The sequence below is a fragment of the Podarcis vaucheri genome, assembly GCF_965113315.1.
Source record: "Podarcis vaucheri genome assembly, chromosome: 17".
Taxonomy (NCBI): domain Eukaryota; kingdom Metazoa; phylum Chordata; class Lepidosauria; order Squamata; family Lacertidae; genus Podarcis; species Podarcis vaucheri.
Window position 1 is genome coordinate 39,186,335 of NC_138755.1, and position 12,386 is coordinate 39,198,720.

The window sequence follows — 12,386 nt, forward strand, 5'->3', positions numbered from 1 at the left end:
AAACCACTCCAGTATCCCTGCCAAGAAAACTCAATGGACAAAGACAACACCCAGGATATAGACCCCAAATGGCAAAAATGGACTGTGCATCAGTTACACTTGGAAAGGCTCTAACCGTGTCCCTTTCTCTCTCTCTTTTAAATGCTTTTAAAATTATTTATTTAATCAACAATATGTACTTCAGTGACATACAAGAGTAAAGAAATAAAGAAAAAAATACAGTTGAATGAAAATTAACACACACACACATTTGGGTCGTTTCATTGACAACCGCTAGAAAAAAACAATTACCATTATTGGTGTTAAGGGTCAGCAACAATTTTTTAAAAGATTTGTCTTGCTTATAGATTGTGTATCCAGATATTGTCCTGGAGGCCTTATGATATTCTGACAAAGCAGAGAAGTTATGAAAAATTGCAAATTGTGGCATATTTCACAGGAGGCATTGGAACACTGCTGTCATCATAAATATATAATATGTTTTTTGCCATGTAGTTGAAAATGAGTCTTTTCTAAATTGGCCCTCTAATATAGTTTTTCAGCAGTAGCTATGGACTCGATTTGACTAGACCGGCGTCTCTTTGGACTGACTTGTAAGATCCAGCCTGCCCTGGTTTCTACTGCCAGCCTGCCCACTGGCATCACATTTGCCAAGGACAGAGGCATATAAACAGGACCGGCTCAAGATATTTTGCTGCCTGAGGCAGACAAGATGGCGCTTCCCGCTCCGTGCACAAATGCCAGCCAGATTGGCAGTTGCCTCTTCTTCCAGCACTGGCATCTTCCGCTGTACTTGCGTGCCCTGCAACATTCCTCAGATGAAAATAGGGACATTTCTCACTCCCTTCCAACTGACCCTCCTCAACCCGCTCCATTTTTTTTTTGTCTCCCTCCATTTCCTATCAGGAGAAGGGCGAGTCCCACCTTACCAACGGGACATAGCACAATCGCCCTCCACCGTCTTGAGAAAACCTCTTAATTCCAATTCCAATTTATTTTGTTGTAGAGTTGCAAAAAGAAACATGCACACCAATAAATAAATTTTAGAAGGGGGCAAAATTAGATGTGGACGCACAAAGCATTTAAAAAACCAGTACAGTGGTGCCCCGCAAGACGAATGCCTCGCAAGATGGAAAACTCGCTAGACGAAAGAGTTTTCCGTTTTGGAGGTGTTTCGCAAAACGAATTTCCTATGGGCTTGCTTCGCAAGATGACAATGTCTTGCGAGTTCCTGCTGGTTTTTTCCCTTCCCCCCTTTTTCTAAGCCGCTAAGCCGCTTATCAGCTGATCCGCTCAGCAGATAAGAGCCGCTTATCAGCTGATCCGATCAGCAGATAAGCCGCTAAAAGCCGCTAATAGCGCTAATAGCGCTAATCCGCTAATCCTTCAATGGGCTTTCTTCGCAAGACGAAAAAAACGCTAGACGAAGAGAATCACAGAACGGATTCTTTTCGTCTTGTGAGGCACCACTGTACAGTAATCCTTGTGCTCTACTCCCCTCACTATTTCTTCCTGCCCAGGGCATCCCTGCCCTCTGCCTGCTCCTCAGAGCTGGCGCATCATGCGGGGCTGGGCTCAACAGCCACAGCTTCTCCTCTTCCTTTTTGCCCACTCTCCACCAGTAGCCATGACCTGCCCAAGGGAGGAGTTTGGCAGCAGCAGCCATGGGCAGGCAATGCGATGTTCCCTTGCAGCTGCCGCCGCCACCGCCCGGGACAAGGACCAGCTGATCCTCCTCCCCGGACCCAGCACTGGTGGGGAAAACAGGGACATTCCGGGATCAAATCAGAAGCCAGGATGGCCTCAATAATTTCAGGACTGTCCCTGGAAAATCAGGACACTTGGAGGGTGTGTACTTGAGGGGCAGCAGACTAATTTAGGGGGTGAGGGAAGGGCTTGTAGCACAAACTGCCCTGTCTTCCACCATCTTGCCACTGCTCTCCAAGAGCTGCCACCTGAGGCGGCTACCTCACTCTGTCCAATAGTAGTGCCGGCCCTGCATATAAGAACAAATCCAGACAGTTAATATGGATGCTCTGCCTGCCTGAAGGACCTAAATACAGTCATACCTCTAGCTGCGTTAGGTTTATGTTGCGGATTTTTGGGCTGCAAACGCGGCAAACTTGGAAGTATATACTCCAGGGTTTCGCCACGCGCGCACACGCAGAAGCGTTCTGCGCGCTTTGCACATTACGCCACGCGCATGTGCAGAAGCAGCACTCTACTTATGGATTTTCTGGGGTGCGAACGGCACCCCGGAATGGATCACGTCTGTAAGTAGAGATACCACTGTAACACAATATAGATTGAAGAGGCTTCTCTTGTCAAAATCCCAACAACCACATTCAGGGGAACCTACAATGTACTGACAGTGGTTTTATGAATCTTCAGAGGCTCCTGGTTCAGACATTCCCACCAGGAACATGACCAAAACTCTCCCTGCAGTGTCTGCTGATGGCAAACCGATGGGACTCAACTCATAGCAAAGGCATTCTGGTATGATGAGGGTCTCCCTTCTTCTCCATATGCCATGATCTAAGGAGATGCTGTGAAAAGCCCAGGCACTACAGGGCTTGGCACATGGAAACAAATTTTGTTTTAAAAAAGAGGCAAAGGATAATTTTGTATTCAGCGCAGGCATTGCATGGTGTGTGATAAATAAGGCCTGAGGCCAGGTATACAATGACGAGCGGAAGAAAGAATATCGAGGAGCCAACCATTCATTCAGCTCTCTTCATCTCGGGCTCTAAATGAGAGAAGGTTCTTTGGAGAAAGGGAGCGTGGTAAAATAATTAAAGTGCCTCCTAAGTGCCAAAGAGGGCAGGAGGAAAGTTGAAAAAGCCGCTTCAATTGTTGCCGTTTCTAACACTCGAGTGTTTAACTTTACCGCCTTCATATCCTTTAAGCACGACAGTGTTTCCATTCCCCCTCCGATGCAATTTATAATGAGATTGATTTCTATAGCTAGCTTGTTGTCTGAATTATTCACCACGTCCATATTCGCTGTGTTTTATTGTGTTTCATTTACATGCAGCTGTGCTTAGCATCTTTAACACCGCGCTTGTTCCCCAACGCATGCCGAGGCCTTATAAGGACCGTGCAATTTTTCGCCGTTGGAAATTGCCAGCAGAGAACACAAGGCCCTCATCAGCCTCTTCCCAGGATATTCAGCAGCGCAACGCTAATGGTACAAATACCCAAAGGGGTGGATGCTCAAACTTAACACTGGAATGATGTCATTGGTACCACGGCATCATCAATGTCCATGTTTATTGCATCTTACAGATTTGTTTTAAAACAAGTCGGGCTTCGCTTCTAACCGCTACTCGTAATCCTTAATCTCCTTCTTCTGCTATGTCCCTTCCACCTTTGCCGGGTGCACAGAACGTCTTCCTGTTATCTCTCGCTTGGACTACTGCAATGCGCTCTATGTGGGGCTACCTTTGAAGGTGACCCGGAAACCAGAACTAATCCAGAACGCGGCAGCTAGACTGGTGACTGGGGGCGGCCGCTGAGACCACATAACACCAGTCTTGAAAGACCTACATTGGCTCCCAGTACGTTTCCGAGCACAATTCAAAGTGCTGGCGTTGACCTTTAAAGCCCTAAACAGCCTCGGCCCAGTATACCTGAAGGAGCGTCTCCACCCCCATCGTTCTGCCTGGACGCTGAGGTCCAGCGCTGAGGGCCTTCTGGTGGTTCCCTCATTGCGAGAAGCAAAGCTACAGGGAACCAGGCAGAGGGCCTTCTCGGTGGTGGCGCCCGCCCTGTGGAACGTCCTCCCATCAGATGTCAAAGTGATAAACAACTACCTGACATTCAGAAGATATCTTAAGGCAGCCCTGTTCAGGGAAGTTTTTAATGTGTGACATTTTAGTGTATTTTTGGTCTCTGTGGAAGCTGCCCAGAGTGGCTGGGGAAACCCAGCCAGATGGGCGGGGTACAAATAATAAATTATTATTATTATTATTATTATTATTATTATTATTATTATTCCTGCAATCTCTTGCCACTAGTCCTCCTACCTGCTTTCTTCATGGGCTGTTCGAAAGGAGTTGAGCCTTAACCAACACTGGTCTCAATGGCTTTTTGCTTTCCTTCTGAAGACCCTGTTCAGCTGTTTGTCTCAAGTTGCACTTTGTGGAGGGACTGAGGGTGGTAGTCCTGTTTCGCTGTCACATGCCCAGCCAGCTTTGGCCCACACCCTGCCCATACTTTGGGGGAAAGTTTGGAGGCAGGCGCAGGGTGGTGGGAGGAGTCTGCTGAACCCAGGGCTGCAGCTCATGGGGACAGCCTATACATCTTCAGCAAGCTTCCTTCTCAGAGCTTCTCTTACTGCATGGAGAGTGTGGTCAAGGGCAGAGATGACAAGAGACATGGCTACTGCATGAGAACATGTTGTCTCACCTGGTGCTGCCAACATGGAGAGAAAAGGTTAGATCCAACCACAGGCATACCTAGGCTCCCTTGCGCCTTGGTAAGGAGATGTAGGGGTGGCTCTGAAGCTGGGAGAGACCATGGACCAGAAACTCAAAAAGTTTGCTTTTTGTTGCCTTTCACGCTCCGCCAGTGACTTCCCCTGTGGCCGTCAGGATCTGATCTACTCCAACTCCTCCCCTCCTCCTCCTCCTCCTCCTCCTCCATCCATCTTCAATTCTTAAGCACTCCTCTCTGATGCAATGCAGTTTTGCATACTATTTAACAAACATATGCATTTCTGTGCACACTTTCCCCAAATAGCCACAGTTTTTTATGCGTGGTTTTTGAGTTGGAGTTCTGCATTGCAAAATTCAGAGACACGCAAATTTGGTTTGTCTGCATTAAAATGCGAACCGAATCAAATTGCTTCCCCATCTGTACCTCAGATAGTAAAAGAACTCCATGCTTCGCTCTCAATGTGTTTGGCACTTCCAGGTTCTCTGCCGTGGAGCGATCAAGAAACACATCATACTGTGCTTTAGGTATCCTATGTACAGTGGTACCTCGGGTTAAGTACTTAATTCGTTCCAGAGGTCCGTTCTTAACCTGAAACTGTTCTTAACCTGAAGCACCACTTTAGCTAATGGGGCCTCCCGCTGCCGCCGTGCTGCTGGAGCCCGATTTCTGTTCTTCTCCTGAAGCAAAGTTCTTAACTCCCTCTGTGGTCCCAGGCCACAGAGAAGTTAAGCTGGCCTCAACTAGAGCCAGGGCTTTTTCGGCTGTGGCTCCGACCTGGTGGAACACTCTGTCACAAGAGACTAGGGCCCTGCGGGACTTGACATCTTTCCGCAGGGCCTGCAAGACAGAGCTGTTCCACCAGGCCTTTGGCCAGGGCACAGCCTGACTCCCTCCCTTGGCAATCTTTGCGGAGCTCTGGCCCATTGGTTGCCAGTAGCTTGATTTGAATTAATTTTATAATGAATGATTTTAGAGTGTTGTTTGTGCTGTACTTTTGTACTGTTTTATTGTTGTTAGCCTCCCTGAGCCCGGCTTCGGCTGGGGAGGGCGGGATATAAATAAAATTTATTATTATTATTATTATTATTATTATTATTATTATTATTATTAACCTGAAGCACTATTTCTGGGTTAGCAGAGTGTGTAACCTGAAACGTATGCAACCTGAAGCGTATGTAACCCGAGGTACCACTATATATGGTTTTTCCAGCTATTTCTCACAGCTATGGTGAGAAAGAGCCACGTGCAATCTTGCAAAATGGGAAGATGTAATGGTTGCACGTGGCGACCCATTTGCTGGCACACAGACACAGTTCACCGACAGAAGAAGTAATGCCTCAAATAGTAACAAATGGCGTTCTAACGTTCCAAATTGCGCTGTCGTTAAGCAGGCACTGTTTGAATAGATAATCAATGGCTGCTTAATGAACACTAAGATTGTGTGTGGGATCACCTGACAAAAGTGCACTGAAGACGTTCAAATCAGCAAATGCTTTGAAGGCAATTTCGGTAGGTGATAAGATCCTCAGCATAAAATGGGAACAAGGTATTCTATTGAGACTCATCCTTGTAGCAAGAGCCCAGGCAAAACGTAGTATGAAGGAATGAGCTGGGAAGTATAAATTTGGCAGTGTTTCTCCATCTATATTTTCATCAGATTAATTGTTCTTGTTACCATATGGCAAACTGAAGTGTTCCGCATGTTGGAACATGGGTGCTTCCTGCTAGAGTGTTCCTAGCAATACCAAATAATTGGTCTTTAGCTGTAACGTAAAAGCAGAATTGGCACTGGCAGTCCCCGCTGCAAGGGGTTTAGCACTTCAGGGTGTGCACAGCTTCCTAAGTTTTGCATCCACACAGGACATAGCCCGGTAAGCTCTACTTTCTTCCAAGCCCTCAAGATTTCCAGACATTTTGAAGCAGGGACTTCTCCCCACGATTTGAGCACTGATGTGTGCACTTACCAGTTCTGAGTCAGTGTGCATGCTCCATTAAAGGAAAATAAGGCACATTATTCCACCATAGGTCAATTCAGACCACTAAGCAGCCCCAACCTCCTCCCCTTTCTTTTTCTTTACAAAAAATCATAATATTGTGCTCTTCAGGAGGAAATGGCTCTGCGACTGGAAATGCAGACAGGTGACAGGTGGAAGAAAGGGCACCTATAGCATGCTGTCTACCTTCAGCTTCTCCAATTCCAATTTTATATCCACACCTGCAGAGAAATTATGCTTCTAAATCCGCGCTTCCCCCCAAAGTCCAAAACTGCAAAAGTGCAAGGCATCTGCATCACGCAGGTCAGTGGAACATGAGGCTTCTCATTGCTGTCCTGAGCTCCTTTGGGAGGAGAGGCAGGATAGATGTGTAAAGATGATGTCAGGAACTGGTTGGATGCGGAGGAATGGTAAAAGGTACCAGCTGAGGAACTACCAAGGGAAGAAGGCTCAGAGGCTAGGGAATGGTGGTGGGATGAGGATGTGTGGTCAGAGAGAGAAGACTGGGAGAAGGAGATGTTGGAAGCTGAAGAGGTAACAGGGCTTAGTGAGCTGGGAGAGTCTGTGGCAGGAGGAAGTGCAGAATCAGAGGCAGAAGCTGAAGCAGGAGAGGAGAGAGGTCAAGAGGCAGATGTTAGAGGTATAAGTTGGTTGCTCGAGAGCAAACTGGCAATATGCTTCAATAGTCTGTTTTAAAGCTTTCTTATCGGTGATAAAAACCTTTGGAATGCAGAGCGCCTCTAGTCTTGCTTATTCACTGGCAGAATCTGTGACTGGCCGGTCCTTAAACCTTCCCCAGCAGAGTAGTTTCTTGACACCCAGTCTGCCCCTCCCCTCTCTGCGCGGAAGCCTACTGTGCAAGGAAGGTGTGGGTAACAGGGGACCTCTCTCCTCCCCGCTTTGCTCAGGCAAGGTGTCCTGGCTCCGCCTCGCCTCCTCCGAGCCCTGCATCTCCTCTCCTCTAGAGGCGTGGCTTCCTTCCTCCGCTGAGGAAGTGCTGCTTCCCACGATCTTTGGGGGCTCTCTGTAATCCATCCGGCTTTCCCCCTCTCCCCCCTGAGCCGATGGCAGTTCCCTGACACCCGAGATGAGTCAGGCTGGCAGAGATTCATAGGTGTCTCCCCCTCCAGTGGCAACAAGCTCACCTCCCCTCTTGTCCCAGAACCAGAAGAGGCATGAAAACAATGGAGGAGAGGTTGGCTACACGAAGGAACAGCCTCTGATTGCTTGGGGAAAAACCAGGGAGAGGAGGGGACTTAGACGGCTGTGGGGACTTTCAGTCTCAGCAACTGATTTTCATGGAGTGGGACCACCGGGAATGAGCTGCTGTGCTCATTCGGCCTGACACTCAACCAAGTTTGTGGAGATTATGTTTTTGCTAATAAAGAGTTAAGACCAACTTTGAAGAGTGTGATTTACTGCTGGCTCGCTCTTTGGCAGATGCTGATGAATATATTTTGTGGGCCTCACCCTCTGTGGAACATGAGTTAACAGGGCATACTGATTGTATAATAAACACTTCCTCTGGAAGCATGCATCTCATGCCATAAATTTAGCTATGAGGGTGATAACGATGTGGATTTGTGCTCTGTTTCCGCAAGTGCATAAGCCAACAGCAATAAACCAACGGGTCAATTGGTCTTTATTGTTGGCGTTCCCATTGTGCCCAACCCATTAAAAACAACCAACTTGTTCAGCTGGAATAACTTTGCATTTGTCCAAAGATTCATTCAAACGGCAAAATGTTATGATGAAGCTAGGCTGGTGTTCGATCGGTGCATTGAACATTTTATTAAGGAAAAGATTTGAATTAAATGAACTGAAGGGAAAGGAACCCTCCACAGCATTTCACAAAAATAATTATTCATGCATCAAATTCCCTTGAAATTGTTTTCTCATGTTAACAAAACAGAACTGACTGCATGGATAATTATTTTGAAATTGCTGATACACGTACACACAAACACGTTAACTTGTTGTTTGTTTCCACCTGTATTTTTAAATTTATATATTTATATTTTTTTGTAACTTTGTAAACTGCTTAGAGGTCTTCTGTTGAATAAGCGGTATATACATTGTATAAGTCATTGAATAAGTCATTGGAAGATGTTTGGTCGGGTAATGACCTGGAGGCCATGGTGACAGCAGCCACAACCATGAAAAGGCACACTCTTGCTCCATGTTGTGCGTCATCAAGAGACCAGCACGTCTCTTTAGTTTGCGGAAGCACAATCAATATGGATGCTGATGCTGCCATTCAATCCCCAAATGGAGATGTACCGTTTGTGGATGATCTAATTATATCCAACCATTCCTTGAAGCATTTAATTGTTAACAGGAGAAAGAACAAACAAGTGAGGAATACATTTCCCAGTATGGGAAGCAAAAGCATGTGGAGGAAATATACCTGCTAGGTATGCCTTGGCTGGAAGAAACATTGCGGGAAGATTTGTAGGGATGATGGTATTTAAGTAATAATAATAACAATAATAATTTTTATTTATACCCTGCCCTCCCCAGCCAAGGCTGGGCTCAGGGCGGCTAACAAGCAATAATAAAAGCAAGTTGAATGAATACAACTTAAAAACAAGATTAAAATACAACAATTAAAATACTGAAACATTAAAATATTAAAATGCAGCCTCATCACAGGAGGAGAAAGGAAAAATAAAGAGGGGGAGGGAATCAAATTGGCTCCAAGCCAAAGGCCAGGTGGAACAACTCTGTCTTACAGGCCCTGCGGAAAGAAATCAGATCCTGCAGGGCCCTGGTCTCATGAGACAGAACGTTCCACCAGCCGGAGCCAGTGTTGAAAAGGCCCTGGCTCTGGTTGAAGCTAATCTAACTTCCTTAGGGCCTGGGACCACTAGGGTGTTGCTGTTTATGGACCTTGAAGCTCTCCGTGGGGCATATCGGGAGAGGCAGTCCCGTAGGTACGAGGGTCCTAGGCCGTGAAGGGCTTTAAAGGTCAAAAGCAGCACCTTAAACCTGCCCCTGTACTCCACTGGGAGCCAGTGCAGCTGGAAAAGCACTGGATGAATATGCTCCCATGGCAGAGACCCCGTGAGGAGCCTCGCTGCAGCATTCTGCACCCGCTGGAGTTTCTGGGACAGCTTCAAGGGCAGCCCCGCGCAGAGCGAATTACAGTAGTCAAGCCTGGAGGTGACCGTCGCTTGGATCACTGTGGCCAGGTCGGGGCGGGAAAGGTAAGGGACCAACTGCTTGATGCGGCAAAGGTGGAAAAATGTGGCCTTGGCTGTTGCTGTAACCTGCGCCTCCATGGAAAGGGAGGCGTCAAAGATTACACCCAAACTCTTAATGGAAGGCAATGGCACTAATTGGGCCCCCGCAAAAGAAGGGAGTTGGTCCCTCATTTTGTAGAGTGCAGTGGCAAAATTGCATAAGCGCTCTCTCTCTCTCTGTGTGTGTGTGCATGTTTGCAGAAGGTGTGCGTGCGCGTGCATTTAACTGGAAATATTTGTATGCTTGATATACAAATCGAAGACCCACTCATCTGTACAGGAGCTGCGCTCCCTTCTGTATGCAAACCCACAGGCTCAAGCCAAGCCAGCTTCCTCCCACAGTGGTTTGCTATCTCCCAGTATTTAAAAAGCACAGTGTGTCGCAGGAGTGCTAATTCAGTCTACCCACAGCTTCCTTTGTGTCTGCTTGATGTGATGGCCAGTCTGTTGGATCTAATTGGATACTTGTCCTGGTAATGCACGTCAACCCATCTGGACCTGAAGTCATCCATCAAGAGCAACCGCAGGAAAGGCTACGGAACTGGAATTGGCAGGTGCTTACAAGGCCGCCATACTGAACTGAACCACACTGTGCTGTCTGCGCATTCACATTCTGAGCGGAGCAACACGCCAAAAGAGATCAATGGGGACATTGATCAGTTAATCAGTTCATAATATTTTTCAACAACATCCCAAGAAATGTCGTCAAACAAAACCAATCTATATTCTGTACTGTGTTTTTCACGCAAGGTTCTTTCATTTGCTGTGTTTTAGCTATTTGTAAAGGATCGCAGCCAACGAAGACATGTGCAGAGGAGGCCCATTGAACCCAATGGACTTCACCAACTAAAGTGCACTTATTTCAATAGGTCTACTCTGAGTATGACTTAGTTGGCTATGGGAAAGGGGGTTATTGTTTTGCTGTTTCGTTTCAGTTATTTACTGGTTTTTATCCTGTATTTTATTCTGTGAGCTGCCCTGAGATTCTATGATGAAGGACAGTATTTAAATCTAATAATAATAGTAATAACCCAAGGTTTCTTTCAGGATGAAGCCAACAGCCTGCTTCATATAGTAAACATATTCCACAATGGCAGTGTTACATAATGGAGGTTACTGAATATCAGGGGAAATGGGGAGGAATTAAACATAGCACTATAGAGATTGTTAGGTCAGTGCAAACTTTTCAGCTTGCCAGAGCAAAAAAATCGCCCATCTCCTTGCCCCTGCACTGTTCTGGGAGTTCCCCTGACACCCACCAAGTGCCAGTGTGTGTGTGTGTGTCAAGGACACACAAGGAAAAGAGAGGGAGCAAAAACCCCTCTTGGACTAGTGGAAGACCATGCACTTCCACTTCTGCTAGCTGAATGGCCTGTGCATTTTGAGGTGCAATGTACAATTTTGCTGCTTTCATTCTACATCTGGTCTAAGAACTTTTGTGGACACCATGTAGGATTTTGAACCTGGACCAAGCTGCAAAAAAAAATAAAAATCAAATAAAATTTAAATTTTTTAAATACAATTTTAAAAAGTGGCAAGTTGTTTAAAAAAGAACAACAGCTTCATACAGTTTACCAGTTTGAAACAGTACTTCTTCAACTTTAACAAACAACCCAAGAAGAATCCCAGCCTTCGCCATGGAACATGTGGACAGGAAAAGATGTGACTTCAGGCCACAAACTGCATAAGGCTCAGGTCTCTTTAGAAACATAGAATTCTAGAGTTGGAAGGGACCCAGAGTATCATCTAGTCCAGCCCCCTGCAATACAGGAATATGCAGCTGTTCCATCCAGGGATCAAACCTGCAACCTTGGCGTTATCAACACCACACTCTAACCAACAGAGCTATCCAGGCATTAGCATGCTATTAGCCCAGAACCACATACCAGAGACAATATTTCTGGCTCCAGGAATCTCTCTGGATTTTCATGGAGGGGGTGGGACCTGGGAGAGAGGGACTTGTCCATCATCAGTTTCCTGTCTCAGGGATGGGGTGAGCCAGAGCCGCCGCTTGGATTAATTGGCATTTCCTATAGGCACCTAATAGCTGGACCATAAAGCTGGACCATAAAGAAGGCTGGTTGCCGAAGAATGAATGCTTTTGAATTCATGTGCTGGAGGAGACTCTTGAGAGTCCCATGGACTGCAAGAAGATCAAACCTCTCCATTCTGAAGGAAATCAGCCCTGAGTGCTCACTGGAAGGACAGATCGTGAAGCTGAGGCTCCAAGACTTTGGCCACCTCATGAGAAGAGAAGACTCCCTGGAAAAGCCCCTGATGTTGGGAAAGATGGAGGGCACAAGGAGAAGGGGACGACAGAGGACGAGATGGTTGGATGGTGTTCTTGAAGCTACCAGCATGAGTTTGACCAAATTGCGGGAGGCAGTGGAATACAGGAGTGCCTGGCGTGCTCTGGTCCAGGGGGTCACGAAGAGTCGGACACGACTAAACGACTAAACAACAACAACAACATAGGCACCTAATAGGGAACCACCATTACTTTAGCAAAGATCCAGAGAAGCTTGGAGGTTTATATCCCTTCAGGGACCTCTGCCTCCTTTCTGGCCATCTGCTGGGTGTCAATGCACACCTGGTTCCTGGCTGGCTTCTCCCTCCTCTCAAGGAGACCCCAGGTAATGAAGTCATCCAGCTGCCAGCTCTCCTCCACCAGCTCTGAGCATCTTGCCAGGTCTTCTATTCCCTCTGTTCCTGG